Source organism: Leopardus geoffroyi, chromosome A2 (genome assembly GCF_018350155.1).
Source record: "Leopardus geoffroyi isolate Oge1 chromosome A2, O.geoffroyi_Oge1_pat1.0, whole genome shotgun sequence".
NCBI lineage: Eukaryota > Metazoa > Chordata > Mammalia > Carnivora > Felidae > Leopardus > Leopardus geoffroyi.
This window is the reverse complement of record NC_059331.1, coordinates 126,423,727-126,442,035: the sequence shown is the minus strand read 5'-3', so window position 1 is coordinate 126,442,035 and position 18,309 is coordinate 126,423,727.

Sequence of the window (18,309 nt, the reverse complement as noted above, 5' to 3'; positions counted from 1 at the left end):
GAGGAGCAGAGAGAGGGGGAGAGAATCCTATGCAGGTTCAGCACGGTCAGCGCAGATCCCAACATGGGGCTTGAACCCATGAACCGTGAGATCACGACCTGAGTCGAAATGCAGAGTTGGACGCTTAACCAACTGAGCCACCCAGACGCCCCTGGCCACCCTTATTTATATGTGCTACCCAGAGACAGATGCTGTCTAGCTTTTGCCTGCCTCTGAACCCCAGTCCCTTTCTCCCACCGCATGCCTGCTGCCCTCTCTTCACATACAGTGCAAACATCCCCTCCTCCAAGAGCCTTCGCAGTGTCTCCTATGCAGGAGACGTTGCTCCATCCTCTGGACCTCTCTGGCAACACGTCCACAGGTCACTTCTTCTAATCATATCGCTTCCTTTCCTGTTATTTCAGTTCCTGACTCCTGTCCTCTGCCAGCTCTGATTCCTGCAGGCAGATATCCTGTTCTGCTGGGTGTGCTTAGCACCCAGCCTGCTCACTTTCTCACACTGGGGCTTCAGAAATAATTTTCCATAAACAAATATAATGTAGTACAACCGTTGCTAAGTTCTCAGTGATCACCTACTGCCAGGACACACATCTCTAAGGTGAGATTTTCAGAAATGACAACTGCCTAAATTTACATCAACGTGAAAGAAACTTCTGTGTCCGTAGAAGCCATTTCTTCAAAATGTTGCTCCAGTTGGCTTGACTTTGATGTACGCTAAGCTCTACAATTTGTAACAAGCACTGAATGCAATGCTTGTCACAGAGGAAGTGCTTAATAAATATTGCTGTTATCATTTTTGTTGATGTCAATATTGCCAGGTGTATACTTTTGGGTGTGTTCTCTGAGATTGAGAAATGTCATTCTTTGTTGAGTGAGTCTGTAAGGGTCTTAGGCCCTAGACTAGCTAGTCCCCTGGTGGCTAGCTGCTGATGGGCAGTCCTGACATGGCTGGTGTGCCCACAGGCATGAGTATATGTTGTGTTGATGGCTCCATGCATGGCCATAAGGATATCTTTCTGTAACTCCCTGGGGTAAGTGCAGAAAAGACAGAACCAGACTCCAAGTACTAGCGCCATGATCACCGAGCTAGCTGGTCTTTGGCAAATCACTTTAATTTCACTGGGTTTTCACTCCAGGAGCTGCTGAGTCATTGGAGCTTTGGCAGAACCATAGCCTTATGGGGAAGTAGGTGGAGTTTGTCTTTTCCTCCCTCTTGTTCTTTCTTCGGGTCTGCCTCTCTTTCCCTGTAGTAAACCTCCCACCGGGTGCTCCGGAAGCCTTTCAAATGTGCCCTCAGGAAGGTACACAACATCAGGAATTTATACTTCCATGTGATGTTGATTCTGAGACGTCCCTTCCTAAGATGCAGTCGATTCTCTCATTATCTGCAGCAGTTATGTCCTGTTAAGTTGCCACAAATACTGAATTAGCAAATATGGAATCATTGCTCCTAGAGGAAATACAGGATGGGACTCCTGCATGCCTCTATGCACAACATTTTCATCAACTGATCAATCCATAATCTTGTTTTATGTGTGTTTCTGTTTAAAGACACTTTACTTAATATATATATTTACACATAATTAATTAAATGTGGTGTTTTCCAAGAAAACTGTATATATATATATTTTTTAAAATTATTTTTTAATGTTTATTTATTTTTGAGAGAGACGGGGGGGGGGGGGGGGGCGGGGAAGGGGCAGAGACAGAATCCCAAGCAGGGATTCTGTCTCTGCTTGGGATTCTCTCTCCCTCTCTGTCAGCCTCCCCTCCTCTGCTCACACACTCTCTCTCAAAATAAATAACAAACTTAAACATTTTAAAATGTTTATTTACTTTTAAGAAAGTGAGAGAGTGCGAGCAGGGGAGGGGAAGAGAGAGAGGGAGACACAATCCAAAGCAGACTCCAGGTTCTGAGCTGTCAGCACAGAGCCCAATGTAGGGCTTGAACTCATGAACTGCGAGATCATGACCTGAGCCAAAGTTGGACTGGACTCTCAACTGACTGAGCCACCTAGATGCCCCTAAATAAATAAACTTCAAAAAAATGTCTCCAGATATTGCCCAAGGTCCTCTAAGAGGCATTGGTTGAGAATTAGTTTAGCCTGATCATACCTGGCAAAATTCCCTAGTGAGAAGGACTGGTAGATAATTCCAGAAGCATAATGTCAGACTTGTATAGTATTTGAATTTGTAAATGTAGGTGTTTATCCTTAAGTTAACCTTCAATAACGTAGATAAAAAGATAGAAATATAGATAGACATGTGTATATAGTTGTGTAGTGTTTATTTGAAATTTCTTAATCAAATTAAAAGAAACTCTTTAGAGGAGAGATCTGAACTGGCAGACAGGTTATAAGTCCAGGCTCATGCTTTCAGGTCTTATTTGGTCACTGAATAATGAGAATTGCACATTTAGTGCCTTTGCACATACTAGTCGTATTTATTTAACTCACCATTTACAAAATGGTACCTGAGCAGGGATCAGCTATTGGGGTCTACAGGTAGACATTTCGTGTCCAGGGGTTCCTGGTTTCTGCAGACAATACAGCTATCTTGATTCTCATCAGGAACATTGTGATTTTCTAAATTTTAAATGGGTAGAAGAGGCCAGTAGTTTAAGGCCTCCCTTGAAGCTCTCAATTAACTTATGCTGCATCTTTGGAAAACCCAGTTATAGCTAATAAATGTATCAGGGTACTGCTTTAGGGTTACATACTTCCTGTCTAGATTCTTTTTTTATATATTCAGATAAAAGGTTGAATGGCAGAGAGATTTATGGGTTTGCACTGACTGTCCCTTCCTTATCTCTTTTTACTGAATTGGAGTTAATAGTTGGCATGCCAACTACAGCAGCATCCACTGTGGAAAGAACTTGACTTTTCCAGCATTCTGATACTGCTTTTTCTCACATTAGGCTTGAATTGAGCTGCATATTTTCCAGCAACCAAACCAGTGTTTTTGGGGTCTTTGTCCCATGATGACAGGAACTCATTTCCTCATGGCTATTTAATTGCCATTGTGTTACCTCAATTTCCTTGAGATGATTATTCTTGGGAAGGCCAAAGATGCAACAGTTTGGAGAAACCACAAATTGAAGTAAGTGCCTGGTGGGCAGGAAAAGCATGGCATGAAAACCAGCACATGGTGTCAAGTGTATGGCAGGGGCTCAGTAATTGCTAGTGTTCTTACTCTCCCTCCGCTGCCGTTCGGACCCCTCTCAAACTGAATTGCTTCTGCTGTGCCCTTCAGAACTTTGCTCTGAACTCACGGACCCGTCATGCCTTTGGTCACTTATCATGTAATTTATACAACTAGGAGACAGTAGTCACCCGAAGCATCTTACTGATTGGTATTTGTCTCTGAATTCTAGATCCTTGATCAGTCTTTACTTCAGCTTCTGGTCGTAACCCTGTTGTCAGAACTCCTTGATGGGGACAATACACTGTCCCATCAGGAGGGAACAGGCTGAACTGTATTAAGCAATATATACCAGCTTGCAGAAAAGTTCACATCTAGCCCAAGTGATAGATTCCTCTGGCAAACTATGTACAATTCAATATTAACATTAAATTATTTCAAAAATGTGCTATAATTGTGCCTGTGTGCACAATATTTCTTATTGCAAGCCTTCTATCATCTGAGAAAGATAACCTTTCTTTGTCTAACCTCTAACAAATGTTATTCTATTCCTCAGAATTGTTACACACACACACACACACACACACACACACACACACACACACACACAGATTTAATTGTGGGGGGCAAGAACTGTAAAAATGTTTGTTTTTTGATTCACAGACTTGAAAAGAGATTAGTCTGCTTATCCCCTTTTCTGCCTTCATTCCTTCTTTGTTGTATCTATCACCTGGAATTGTTTCTTCTTACTGTAGTTGGCTTCGTATGTTGTTAAGGAGAATTTTCTATCCCTGATAAGGGACTGACTTCATGCTACTGTTCATGAACAGCTACTGTTCAGAGTGGCCTAAGGGGAAGAAGAAGTTCAGCTGCAAATAGGTATCCTCAGAACACCTGCCCTTGTGACTTTTGACCTAAGACTGACATTTTAGTTCTGTTTGTTTTTTCCACCCATGGCACCTTTCTTCATAGTGCACATTTATCCCCTGTTAGACCTATTGTTAAATGTCAGTTCAGGTAGACTATTTCCTCCTCCTCCTCCTTCTTTTTTATTTGAGAGAGAGAGAGATAGGAAGAGACTCTTAAGCAGGCTCCATGCTCAGCCCAGAGCTTGATGCAGGACCTGATACTATGATGCTGGGACCATGACCTGACCTGAAATCAAGAGTTGGGCACTCAACTGACTGAGCCACCCAGGCTCTCCCCGGCTTTTTTTTTTTTATGTTGAGTAAGACTGGAAAGTGGGTATTCTTGTCTTGTTCTTAATTTTGGAGGAAAAGCTCTCAGCTTTTCTACTGAATATGATGCTAGCTTGGAGTTTGTCATATATGGCCTTGATTATGTTGAGGTATGTTCATTCTGTACCCATTTTATTGAGAGCTTTTGTCATGAAACGGTGTCATATTTTGTCAAATGCTTTCTTTGCATCAACTGAGAGGATCATAGGACTTTCATCTGTTATTCTATTAATGTGGTGTATGGTATTTTTGATTTGCATATGTTTGAAACAACTTTGCATCCCAGGGATGAATCCCACGTGATCAGAGTGTATGATCCTTTTAATGTGCAGTTCAATTCAGAATTTTGTTGAGGATTTTGTATATATATTTATCAAGGATATCGTCCAGAGGAAGCACATGGGCTCTGCCACTTAATGGTCATTGACACTTCTCTGGGCTTCTGTTTCCTCCTCTGTTAAGTGGGGTAATAGCCTCTAGCTTAATGATGAGGTTGTTGAGGTGTCTGGGTGGTTCGTTTGGTCAGGCGTCTGACTCTTGACTTCGGCTTAGGTCATGATCTAGCAGTTGTGGGATTGAACCTCACATTGGATTCTGTGCTGAGCATGGAGCCTGCTTGAGATTCTCTCCCTCCTTTCCCTCTGCTCTTGCCCTGCTTGCTCTCTCTCTCTCTCAAAAAAATTAATGATGAGGGGCGCCTGGGTGGCGCAGTCGGTTAAGCGTCCAACTTCAGCCAGGTCACGATCTCGCGGTCCGTGAGTTCGAGCCCCGCGTCGGCTCTGGGCTGATGGCTCAGAGCCTGGAGCCTGTTTCTGATTCTGTGTCTCCCTCTCTCTCTGCCCCTCCCCCGTTCATGCTCTGTCTCTGTCCCAAAAATAAATAAACGTTGAAAAAAAAAATTAATGATGAGGTTGCTGAAAACATTAAAAGAGCTAATGTATGCAAAGCGTCTGGTAAATATGATGTACTCCAAAGATACTATTGTCATTCTAAAAACCTTATTATATACTTGTGGATAGCTTCAGCAAATTACTTAATCTCTGAAATATTCAGTTTTCTCACCATGAAATGGTCATGATAACAAATGGTTAACAGTTAGCTGTACATACTAGTTATTTTCACTATATTAAATTTGTAGATTATAAAAATGCTGTCTTTCTCTGTTATATATTTTGATGCTCTCTGTCCATTGAAAATGGTGACTGACAAATAGCATACACAATAATAAATATATGTTTTTATGGTTAATTTTCTTTCCATTATCTCTTCTGTGATACTCTCTTCCCCTTTCATTAATATTGAGTAGCTACTGTATTCCAGTCTATATCTATAGATATATATCTGTGTCTATAAACTGTTAGAAGCTCAATGTACACAATTTGTAATGTTCTCTACAGCTCCAAGCGTATGTGCATATTACTCCCATTTTATTTATTTAAATTTTTAAATGTTTATTTATTTTTGAAAGAGAGAGAGAGAGACAGAGCGTGAGTGGGGGAAGGAACAGAGAGAGAGGAGACACAGAATCTGAAGCAGGCTCCAGGCTCTGTGCTGACAGCTCAGCAGGGCTCGAACCCATGAACCGTGAGATTGTGAACTCAGCTGAACAGTTAACCAACTGAGCCATCCAGGCGCCCTGTTTTTTTTTTTTTTTTTTTTTTTAATGTTTATTTATTTTTGAGAGAGAGAGAGTGAGTGAGTGCTGTAAGAAGCAGAGAGAGAGGAAGACACACTCCCATTTTAGAGAGTAAAACATTTTGGCTTACCTAAACACAGAGCACCTTACAATATATTCAGAGATAAAGGATGCCATCCTTGTCCTCCCAGAGCTCACTGTCCTGTTGAAAATAACCTGAGACACTCTTGTTTGAACCCAAGGTGGTGGCATTTGGGGCATCGAATGGCACTTTTTCTCTCTGCACAGACACTCTGAGGCTCAGCCTTCGTGCAGCCTGAGCCACTCCCGCTCTCAGTGGTTGAGAGCTTCCTGTGCAGCCCCAGGGCTGTCCTTTAGGGCAAGAGGAGCACTGCAATGAAGGTAATGGAGTTAGCTAATTTACGGCAGTCTTCTTGGCTAAAATAAGCTATTTAATTTCCTGCTCTTGGAACTGGATCTACTTAGGGGAGATAATGACTCTGCACAGCCTATCAGGGTATACTCAGAGTTATCTGAACGCCCCAGATGAGGCTGTAGCAAATTTTCAACCAGACACTGGCTAGGTTGCAGGACCTTGAGAAATTCAGTCTTGGTGGAACTTGGCATTCTTCCTGAGATCTTCTTCTTCTTTATTATTATTATTATTATTTTACTTTTTATTTTTAAGTCATTCTTATTTTTAATAATTTGGCTGTAGGATAAAACCCTTACCTAATTCATGAGTATGTAAGACATCTCTAGCTCAAAAATATCTGTAATCTACCCTTCCCAATGTAATCACAAATGGAAAGAGAAACTGTAAAATTGTCTTAGAGGAAAATTTCATTCCAGAAGGCCCAATTTTTTAGGAATGGTGGTTGGCACCCAAGTCATCCCCTGGCAGCTGCTACTTCTCTAAGGACCTGATACTCTTTTTTTTTTTTTTTTTTAAGCTGAAGTCCACGTGCCATGGGGTTTGTGCTTGTTCATGGAACAGCTCAAGCCCATCACCAGGTGTGACAGGGGCAAATATTCACCCAAGTGTGTGTTCCCTGTCTTTCCACCACCCCATTGACTAAGGCAAATGCTGTATTCACTTGCTTGGCTCACTGGTTGCTTTAGGGCCAGAAGAGGCAAAACTGAGGGATGGTTACTGGTGATTTGGGTCTGCCATGGTCCAGATATACTTTCAAAAGAAAAGAAGAAATAGACATTGAAGGAAAGGGAGAGTGGAAGTCAAGAGAAGGGCCATGAGGGCCCAAATGTGGTGGTGAGTTTTCAGTAAGCAATTCAGATTGAGGCATAAAGAGAGAGGGGCTGTGGGGTAGCCACTGGACGTGAGTGATAACTGGCGTGTTGAAATGGCCAAAGAAGGTTTTCGGTGTGGTAGTGGTTTTAAAGTTGTATTTGCTTTGACTTTCTTTACAAAATTCCAGTGAAGCTTGGGATCGATTTTAATTATTTGTGGTTTCTGGACTATGTTTATTCAAATGAAAAATTGTGCAGAGTCTAGCTCACTTGGTGCTTTAGCTATCTATTGCTGTGTGACAAATTACTCCAAAACTTAGCTTAAAGTAACACACATTTGTCATGCCACAGTGTCTGTGAGTCAGGAATTTGGGCATGGCTTACCTGGGTCTTTGGGCTCAGAGTCTCTCATGAGGTTGCAGCTAGGGCGTCTCCACCTTGGCTGACAGTCACCCTCAATTTCTCCCACAGGGGCCTCTCCATAGGGCAGCACAACATGGCAGCTGGCTTTACCTAAGTGAGTGGTGGAGGGTGGAGAATGGTCGAGCGAGCCAGCAAGAAGGAAGGTACGGTCTTTTATAACCAAATCTCAGAAATGAAGTTATTTTACTTTTGCTGTATTCTACTTGTTATAAGCAAGTACCAAATTTAGTCTACCCTTGAGGGGTGAGAATTACCCAAGGGTATGAGCACCAGGAGACAGGCATCATTGGGGATCATCCTAGAAGGGGGTCTACTATGCATGGCACTTCCCATGAGGTTTGGGTTCTACAGATTTTTCCTGATTAGTTGATGACGAACTGATTCTCACCAGGATATGAGCCTCCTTGAAAAAAGCCTGGCTTTAGTTCTTCTGAACAGTTTTAAATTGCTGGTGTCCTCTCTTTACTGTTGTCAAGATGCGGTCCCTGTCACTGCGATTGGTTCCTATCATTTTCTCAAACTGAGAAAGGGAACTAACATTTATGAGGACAGACTACAGCCTACTACAACCTTGAGGTAAACTTTAGAGCGCAAATCTATTGCAGCATGCAGTGGTACTACAGAGTGCAGAGGCACTGCAGCGTGCATGTGTACAACCATGTGTGAGTATACTGCAATGTGTGGGTGTACTATAGTGTGCAGGTGTACTATCATGTGTATTCCTGCCACCTCCCTCGCAACAGCGGGTATGTCCCTTACCAGATCCTAGGAATTTTTTGAACCCCAGGTACGAACGCCAACACTTCTGTTATTCCCAGACAGTGGGCTTTCTGCTCTGGTGTGGGGCTGAAACTGCAAGCAAAGAGAAAATGAGGAAAACAAATTGCTTGCCACCTGTCAGTACGTATGAATGAAAAGACCAGGAGCTTTGGAATTAGACAGACCTGAGGCCTTCAAATGCCGGCTCTGCTCTTTCCATGTGTGATCTCAGGCAAGTTTCCCAGGCTCTCTGATGCTGTTTCCTTGTCTAGTGGAATTATTGTGCAGATTGGATGGTTATAGTGTATATAAAAGGCAGGGCTCAGCACAGAGGAGGCCTGAACACATACTTTCTTTCTCTCCTTTGTCGTTCCAATTCTCATTCAGTTAATGTGTGTTTGTTGTTTTTGTCAGACTCTTTTGGGCAAAACCAGTGTCCCAGACACGTCAGCGTATTTGCCAGTGGAAGGTATTCTCGGTGCATGTCACGACTTACATTACATCGTAGGTTTATTTACCATTACATTATAGATTTATTTATTTTGTGCAAAGTGGACCCCTTCCAGCTGCTTCACAGCAATTGCCACCCAGGACAATCTGTTTGTCCACACGTTTCTGCAGGGAACCCAGAAAAGCAGAGATGCCTTCTGTGGGTGGGGATTTCTAAAGGCTCTTGGGGACACAGGTGCATCCTCGGATAAGCATTTGCTTTCAATCAGACAATCTGATAGATCACTTCTCTTCTGCAGGGGGAAGGAGTGGCCGGGAGAGTCAGTCATATCCCTCAGGTGGAACACGAAGTCAGAGGGAAGCCAGAGGGAAGGAGGTTACCTTCCCAGCCCAATACCAGGGGTTTGCCATTGTTGAACTCAGCTGTTATAATGCGTCATTTCCTGGTTCTTCACCCCTCTCTTCCCTCACCATGCTCTTCAGTAGTCACATAGGGAAGGTAATAATGGCTCCAGGAGGAAGGAGGAAGTGCTTGTAGATCCCGATTATGTGACAAGAACCCAGAGTGAAACCTCTCATTAGTGTCCCCACTGATTTATTGGCATGAGTAAGATTCTTGCCCCATCCTGCCTATGTTGTCTTCTGCTCCGCCGTATGGAGACAACGTTGTCTTAGAATATTCATATTTTACCCTCTCTGCAGCGGACATGTAGGATCTATGTGATTTCAACCTCCTCTGTTCTTTTGCTGCTGGGCACAGAGAAGGGACCCAAGAGTCAAGCTGCTCAGCATGTGACAGACGCTCAGTGCTGACAGAGAGAAGGCAGACATGGCCAAGGCAAGGTGAAGTCTTGCTTGTGGCTGGCAGATGTCTTCCATTTCTCCCGACAAGGTTTTCCCTACCCCTTCATAGGGTGTGGGTTGTTAAGTGTTGGGGAGGAGCTGAGGACCCATGAAATGTTGTCATGGGAGAAGAGTGTTTTCTTATGAAACACTTCAAAAAAAATTTAAGCCTTGTTCGAAATGTCTGGGAGGTTGGGCTTTACATATCTTGCCTCAGCTCCCCTGGGGTCCAGCCAGAAATCAGGCATCAATAAAATTTTGTTATGATTTTGTGAGTGTTGTCATAGTCTAACTTACTCGAGAAAGCCCAAAGGGTCATGCTGACTCAGTAGTGCTAGCAAATCCCCCATCTTTGATTCCTAGCTTCTTGTGATCTGTGTGGCCTTCTGCCCTGTGCATTTGTGATCTGGCCGCTGTCCTGGTGTTTTACTACTTCTCTGTTCTTTCCCTGTTGCCTTCATCAGTTCTTGTTCTGCCTAAGGCTTTAGCATTTTTGTTGCTTAGCAGACAATGGCAACCACTTTCCCTTTTCATTCATGTTCTGCCTGGGCCAAAAACCTCATTCCCTGTCACAGTTTTAACCACTGTCATATGGCGAAGTTGTATTCCAACTCTCTGTCTTCCAACAGAATTTTCTCTGGAGCTCTAGACTCCATGTCCATCAAAATCTTTCCTTGAATGTCCCCAAAGCTCCTCAAACTCAACCTGCCGAAAGATAAATTAATTCCCTACCCCATCCTACCAAATGTCTCTCTTGTCTTTCCTAGGTACTTGGAGACATCGACATTCCCTAGCTTCTAAAGCCATGTCTTCCCACATGCATCCTTGGTTCTTCTTCTTCTCATCCCTACATCCACTCAGTTGGTACATTCTAAAGGTTTTACCTCCTAAGTATCTCATTTGTTCCCTCCCATCTGACCTTTCAGTTATAGCCCTGGTGTGGACCCTCGTCTCTTCTTACCTGGGCCATTTAAAGTTCCTTGACATCAACTCAATGTTTGTGGCTTCTTATGTTTTCCCTATAGGATCTTTCACATATAAAATAATATGGTTTGAACATTTTCCTCTGAAAAAATCTTTATAAATGCTTTCTCACATGAAAAGAGCAAAGAATATTTAAAACAATGACACATGAGCTTGTTTGAAATAAAAAACATTTGAGTAGATCTTTTGAAGGTGAACTTCCAAAAAAATTCACCAAAAGGAAAGAATGGTAAAATTTGCTGTCATGGATTAGGTTCCATAGAACCCAGTTATCAGTGATGTATCTGCTCCAAGATCTTCAGAGTGAGGTTTGGATCAAGCTGTGGAGGGAAACACAGAACTTCGAGTCCTGCCTGGTACATTTGGACTCTGGCAAATCCTTGCTGAATGAATGAATCTCTCTGGGTCTTAGGTTCCTCCAGAGTGAAGGGAGGGGTAAGACCAGAGTGCATCTGAGCCTCCTTTCTTCTCCCATGTCTTATGATTCTGGTTTAATTACAGACACAGAGAAACTCAGAAGGAATGGTATAATTGTCGTTGGAGAGATGGCTGTACCCATGAATGGACAGTCTCTAACAGGGTTTCTATCTCGAAAAAAAGCTTTATCACTATTATTTTTGCTTACAAAGGTAATGCACACTCAATAGATACCCTTAGTTTGGTATATAATCTTTCAGATGATTTCCTATACGTATACCTACCCAATTAATATCTGGTATTTTCTTGCTACAGATTATTCCATTTTTTAAATCTACCAATATATCATGAACATCTTGCAGAAGCCATTTTCTTTATGGAAAAAAAGGCAGTGGAATTCTTTGGTGGTTGATTTCAGTGGCTCCCATTAAAAATAGAAATAAGAGGTGCCTGGGTGGCTCAGTTGGTTAAGAGTCCGACTCTTGATTTTGATTCAGGTCATGAACTCATGGTTTGTGAGTTCAAGCTCCGCATCGGGCTCTGTGCTGACAGTGTGGAGACTGCTTGGGATTCTCTCTCCCTCCCTCCTTCTCTGCCCCTCCCTTGTGCTCTCTCTTTCTCTCTCTCTCTCTCAAAATAAATAAATAAACTTTAAAAAAGTTAACAAAATAGAAATGATACTCTCCTCGTTCTATCACACTCTTGACCAGAAAATGGTCTAGTCCTCTGAAGGAGGAGTAGTTTCTAACCTGGAATTTTGTTTAAAATACACATTCCCATCTCACATACTCCATACAATTCCTGGTAATCCCTTGGAAGTCCTGTTCACTTTTAGACCCTGGAATGCCTTCACTGGCATCTTTTGACTGCGGAACAAATTGAACAAAATGGGCTTTTGGCACCCGTTAGAAATGCCATGAGCAGGCGCCAGGGAGCCTGTGTCTCTGGGACGCACAAGTGTTTCCTCCCCTCCCCCTACCCAAGGTGCTGGAGCTCTTCCAGCTAAGTAGCCTGAATCCCTCCTCCTCTCTGCACCCCCAAGTCTCACTCTGGGGGCTGCTTGATATGCAGCCAGCATCTACTCAACATAATGTGCCTTTACCTGCCAATGTGCTTTGAGGGATATTGTGAGCATTAAATTTGCCATTTACATTTTCATGTCTGACATAATTGAGGAATGAATGCTCTTATGAAAATTAAACTTGTGGTTCTCCTGGGCTGCTGTAACCCTGTTAAAATGTAATGTGATTTTTGATGCTTCTTCTTGAGGTTTTTATTAAATAGAATATCAGGATGACTAATTCCCTGGGCCTAAATGCAGGCTGGGAAGCAGCATTATTGATAGGGCCGTGTCCAAATGGTCCTCCGTGCTCAGCCTCTAATGGCCTAATAATGCATTATACTTGAATCAGAAATACTTTGAGTTGTAGTGCTTATTGCCATTATTGAAAACACCTGGATGCTCCATTCATCAAGGTTACATCCAAAGGGGTCCATTTGTTTATTAGGCTGTCAGTAAACATCTTTATTTGGTCTGAGTTCAGCCACATTTGGCCACCCTGCAAAGAGCTCAAATCCAGCTGGGGCTCTCTTGTGGTTTCTCCTGATCAGTTTTCTCGTTAAGAAAAAAGCAAGCTAATGAAAAGTTGGGAGTGGCTTTATAAAAACACATTTTACCTCATGTAATCTGCTGCGATGGTAGCAGAGATCAGGGAGGCGGGCTCCTGTGGAGGCCCCTGGCGGCTCCTTCTTTCAGCAGTTGCCAGCATGGCTGCTCGGCCTCTCTCAGCCCATGCCAACACTCGCTCCCACTCCCAGTGGGGCTCCCTCAGGCCCCTCCTCCAGGCTGTCTGCAGCTCTGCATCCCTCTGGGCACGGAGGCAAGGGTTCCTGCACTCCAGAAGGGGAAAATCTCCTGTCCGCCACCCCCCACAGAATGAAATCAGATTCCTCCCTTGCTGCTTAGAGAATGACATTGCCCTTTCACAGACATTTCCTGACTCATGCACGCCATCTCTTTCAGGAGGCCTTGGAGGCAATATTGGGATTAAACTGGAAATGCTCAGGATGCCTGTTTTTTAAAAGCCATGCTTCAAAAAAAATGATGAAATGCAACAAACATTCCACAGCATGAAACATAAATATACAGCTTAATGAACTTTCGTGAAGTGACACTCGATGCTTGTATAACCGCACCCAGGGCAACATGTACAACTCCAGCAAGTACCCAGGAGGCCTCATCTCTGCCCCACCCAGATCTCTTCTGGTGCTGTGGTAGCGGCCTGGCAGCCTCGTCTCCAACATGACATTTGAGTCTGTCGCCACCAGATCCACCCAACTTTCCCTTCCACAGATGTCCTAGAACAGGCTCCTGGCCTTTGCCTTCCAGTCCTGATTAGAATCCACTAAGGAGCAAATGAAGGAAGCGGTCTGATGATGCCAATAGCACGGTGGACCCAGAGAAATCTATCCCGTAACAAAAGCCTGAGACTGAAACCCAAAGCTTCTGCCTAAGATTTGTCTTGCCCTCCTGGGGGGCTGGTCTCCCGGCGTCCGTTCAAGCACTAGGTTTGTGAATCTAATCATAATGCACACACTTCCACACCCCTAACATTGTATTATGTGTCTCCTGGAATGAAGCAGGGAAAGCTGAATTTACATCAGTTAAAAATTACATACTCGGGACACTCCGTAACTGCCATCCCCAAAAGTGGAACAAAATCTGCCAAAGATAGATTGTGTTCTAGTCCTTAAAAAGTGTGTGCCCCTTAGTCTTCACTGCCCCTCTGGGGATGGTTTTAAGATCATTCTGGGCTTTCCTTGCCATGGGAGGCCATCCGCCCGGGCTGTGAACCCCGGAGTTGGGGTGGTGGGAGGGGTAGGGCTCAGGTTGCCTGGTCTCTAGGCCTGCTGGACAGAAAGGGCCTTTTCCCAGAAGGAGGGTCAGGTGGCTTATGTTGTGTGATGGGGGCAAGTGACCTCTGTTAGCAGTGTTTGTTGTTCAGATCTCTGGGGCCAGGAGGGGAGTGGGGTAGGAAAAGTCCCCTTCTGCAGGCAGGGATTACTTGAGCACTGGTTCCCACTAGAAGCCCTCAGAAACTCTCCTGTTTTCACAATCCCACTCCTGGGGAATCCATGGGCCAGGGTGAGGCAAAGGCCTTCTTACCTATGGCTTTGAATCCCCTTCTTGCTTTGCAGGCCATGAATGTACTTTCACCCTAGCCCTCCAGGACCACCAGACTTCACCAGTCTTGTTCGCTACAAAGACCCTATCTCACTCAAAATAATATCTGGCCCTTTTCTGCCCCTTTTCTACTCCTGTGTTTAAGGAATCCGGCTTTGTTTCTAGGGAATCTGTTTCTAAGTTTTCAAAGGCAAACATGAGCGGATGGGTTAAAGGTAGGAGGTGGTGCAGGGGAAGTGCTCATACCTGGGTTTGCCTCTGACCTGCCCCTCACCAGTCTTATGATCTAGAGCAACTGTCACACACTCCCTGTGCCTCAGTTTCCTCATCTGTACGATGGAGTGGGGGTGGTAATAGTGTCTGCCCCACAGGCTGATGAGGAATAAAGGAGACACTGTGTGTAGTGTGCTTGGCATGGAATCTGGTATACAGTAGGTGCTAAACTGATGCCAGGTCTCTCTCTGGTTTGATGACTCCAAAGGAGGGATTAACGTAAAAAATGTTTTCTGGAAAAAAAAAAAACCAAAAATAAAAAAATGTTTTCTGGAACCACATTGCCTCAGTAGAGACAGCGGTTCTGAGATGAGGAATTTTGGGGTGTGCCCCCAAATCAGAGAGATTCTGGGTATCCTTCAAGGCCGTCGCTGTAGGGAGGCGGCTAGCCCTTTTTAGCAGGGCAAGCTCCCTTGGGCCCTTCTCCCTTGCTCAGGAGACTGCAAATTCTCAGTAAAAAGAATTCTAGCCTGCAGTTCTGGATTCCTGTACCTTGTTTCTCTGGTGTTGGAAGGATGTTGAAACCCTGGAGGGGAGACACTGCCTAATACTAGACTTCCAATCCCCAGTGCCTAATGAGCTAGGACTTCATGCAAATTGGCCAGTAAGTTTGAGAAAGGAAGGCAGAGGGCAGGGGCATCAACCAGGACTGTGTGGGCCGGGGTCAGCCCTCCTGACGCTCTGCTGTGGGATCTCAGTCCTGCGGCTTCCCTCCCCACTGGGGGCTGGTGTCCGGGAGGCCCACGTTTCTCTTTCCTTTGATCACTGGTTCTGGATTTTGCTCTTGTTTAATTCCCTATATTTCGTCCTGTGGCCCAGGCGATCAGACCCCGCATAGTGACCCCTGCTCCCAGCGTCCTTTCCACAGACAACCCATGACTAAGAAAGAACATCAGGGCCCGCTCAGAGCAATGGCTACCAAAGAAGAGTTTGACAACACAAATTTTTTAAAAAGGGACACCTGGATGGCCCAGTTGGTTAAGCATCCGACTTCTGATTTGGGCTCAGGTCGTGATCTCACAGTTGGTGAGTTTGAACCCCGCATCAGGCTCTGTACTGACAGTGAGGGGCCTGCTTGGGATTCTCTCTCTCTCTCCCTCTCTCTGTCCCTCCCCTGCTCATGCTCTCTCTCTCTCTCAAAATAAAACAAACAAAAAGCCTAGAAATCTAAGGGAGGTGCTTAAAGACACAGACTATTTCCGCAAAGTGTGGACTTTTAGGGTCTCAAGCAAAAGAATTGAAAGCAGTCTGACTGTGCAGCTGAGTGTGACCTGAAGTCTTGTTAAGTTAACAGGTTGTGGCTCCACCCTCAGCATTTCTGTTTCTGATTTAGTAGATGGGGGTGGGGGGGGTGGTGGTGGTGGTGTTGAAGTCCAAGACTTTGCATTTCTAACATGCTCCCTGCTGTTGCTGGTGCAGGTGCTGGTGGTGGTGGTCCTGGGGCCATGATTTGAAAACCATTAACATAAAGGCTGAGAGGCCAGGGAAATGGGCACCCGGAAAGCCTGAAGGAAAACAACAAAATAAAATGGAATTTCTTAAATTCTCCAGGATGCGTCTATCTCAGGCCACATTCAAAAACAAACAAACAAACAAACAAAAAATCAAAAAAACCAGAATACAACAAATACTTTGTAAAAGAAAATACATGTTGATGATATAGAGAGCTGACAGGGTTGATTGGCAATAAATCCTTCCCTCCAAAAATCCATTTATTTAGGAAATAACCGAGAGGGAGATCCTATGAAATGGATTGATTGTCAGGAACTGTAATCACTCATCCTGTTTCTGGCTTTCGATGGCAAGCGTGGGGATTCTGGGGGACAGGAAGCCATTTCTGCCTAATGGCCCTGGCTCCAGTGAAGATGGGGAGGATGCCGCTTCCTGCCTCTCTCCCTCATCCTGGCCTTGTCAGTCTCAGCTTCTTGAGGTTAGAGCTGCCAAGGACAGCCTTTCTTCAAGAAACCTGAAGCCCGTTGGTGTGTCTTCTTGGGGGAAGCTCTCTGGCCGTGACTGGGAGCCGTGTGAGGGAGATGCCCAGCTCGGCACGGCGCGGTCCCACCCGGCTGCTGCGCACCAGACGCACCTGGGAAGACGGACAAGTGTGTGCATGTGTGAGCTCTAGCTGTGCTCAGAGCCTCCGAGGGCGGAGGTGGGTTCTTTGCTTTTGTTTTTCAGTTGTGCAGGGATTGCGATGTGCTTCAGGGCTGAGAATCCCGGCTGGAAGCCCTGGCTCTGCCATCTTCCTCGATTCGTCCTGCCGCCTCCTAACTTCCTGCTCTGTTTTCCTGCAGGTCCCTCTGGTACTTCTTCAGAGTCTGACGCAGGGGGTCAGCTGGTGGTTTGTTGGCAGAGCCTCTCCTTGACCAAACTTCAGCCAGGCTCCTTTGGGCCCTCTTCCCAGCTAGGACTTGGCTTTTGGGCTTCTGTGTCCATCTTGCATTATCCAGTTTCAGCAAGAATCCTGCGAAGGTGGTTTAGCCAGAGTCTCACCCTCGATAGCTGATCTGGTTCCTTATCTTCCATTGTCCTGCAGATGGTGTCTGATCACCCTGGTAGGTGGGTTTAGCCAGAGCGCCCCTTTGCTCGTAGGAATTTTCCATCCACTCACCGCCACCTGGCTCTTTGGCTGTACGTCCTCACTTTCCCTTGTCGGGTTTGCAGTTGAGTCCTATCTCCTGTAGTGCCAGACCCCGTTGCCGGGGTCCCTACACTCAGCTCAGTGGTCTCTAAAGTCCGCCTTTCCGTTTTAGTGTTATGACTAGTCCCTTTGACACTGCTTAGCTGGAGAGGCCTCTCTGGCCCGACAGTTCACTCTGTTGACGCAGCACTTTCCACCCTGTGGTCCCAGAAACATGAGTGTCCCCTGAGATGTTAAGGGAAGTTCTCTGAAAGAGACGAAGAGATGCAGGAGGGGCCAGAGGGGAAAGAGAGAGGGAGAGAGTGTTCTGTGGTTAACTAATTTTGGAGAACACTGGGAAAAAGAAATCCAAAGTTCCTTTCTTGCAGGATTTTTATCAGAGTCTTTTTTAAACTAATATGAATTCCCACTTTATTTTGCAGGGAACACCATTAACATCTCAGAGAATAGATTTGTGTCATGGCTTTGGAATCATTGCCATCCACCTTCCCAGCCCAGTTTTGCCACTGCCCAGGTGTCTTGGGAAAGTCCTTCTCTGTTCCATCAAGTGTAAAATGGAGACAGTGATAATCTCACTTTATGGCATTGTTGGGAACATTACATGAGGTAATGCATGCTAAGTGCTTAGCTTAGTGACTCTGGAAGTAGGAGGTGCTCAATGGAAATCACTGTTACCTAGCAGAAGTATCAGCAGTGTCTATGAAGGACCAGAACAGGAAGAGGGTGAAGTTCAGATATGGCAGAGTAATGGACCGGGCTTACTCCTGGGCACGAGCGAGAACTGGCGTGGGAACAAACCCATGGACTCAAGTCCATGGGTTTTGCAGTTTGATTTGTCATTTACCCAAGATCTACACGGAGAAGAAATGAGGAGACCACAAACCATAGGATGGGGATAACCAGCCCTTAGGTTTTTTTTTTTTAATTTTTAATGTTTATTTATTTATTTTGAGAGAAAGAGAGAGAGAGGGTGAAAGGAGAGGCAGAGAGAGAGGAGAGAGGGAACATCCCAAGCATGCTCCATGCTGTTAGTGCAGAGCCTGATACGGGGCTTGATCCCACAAACCATGAG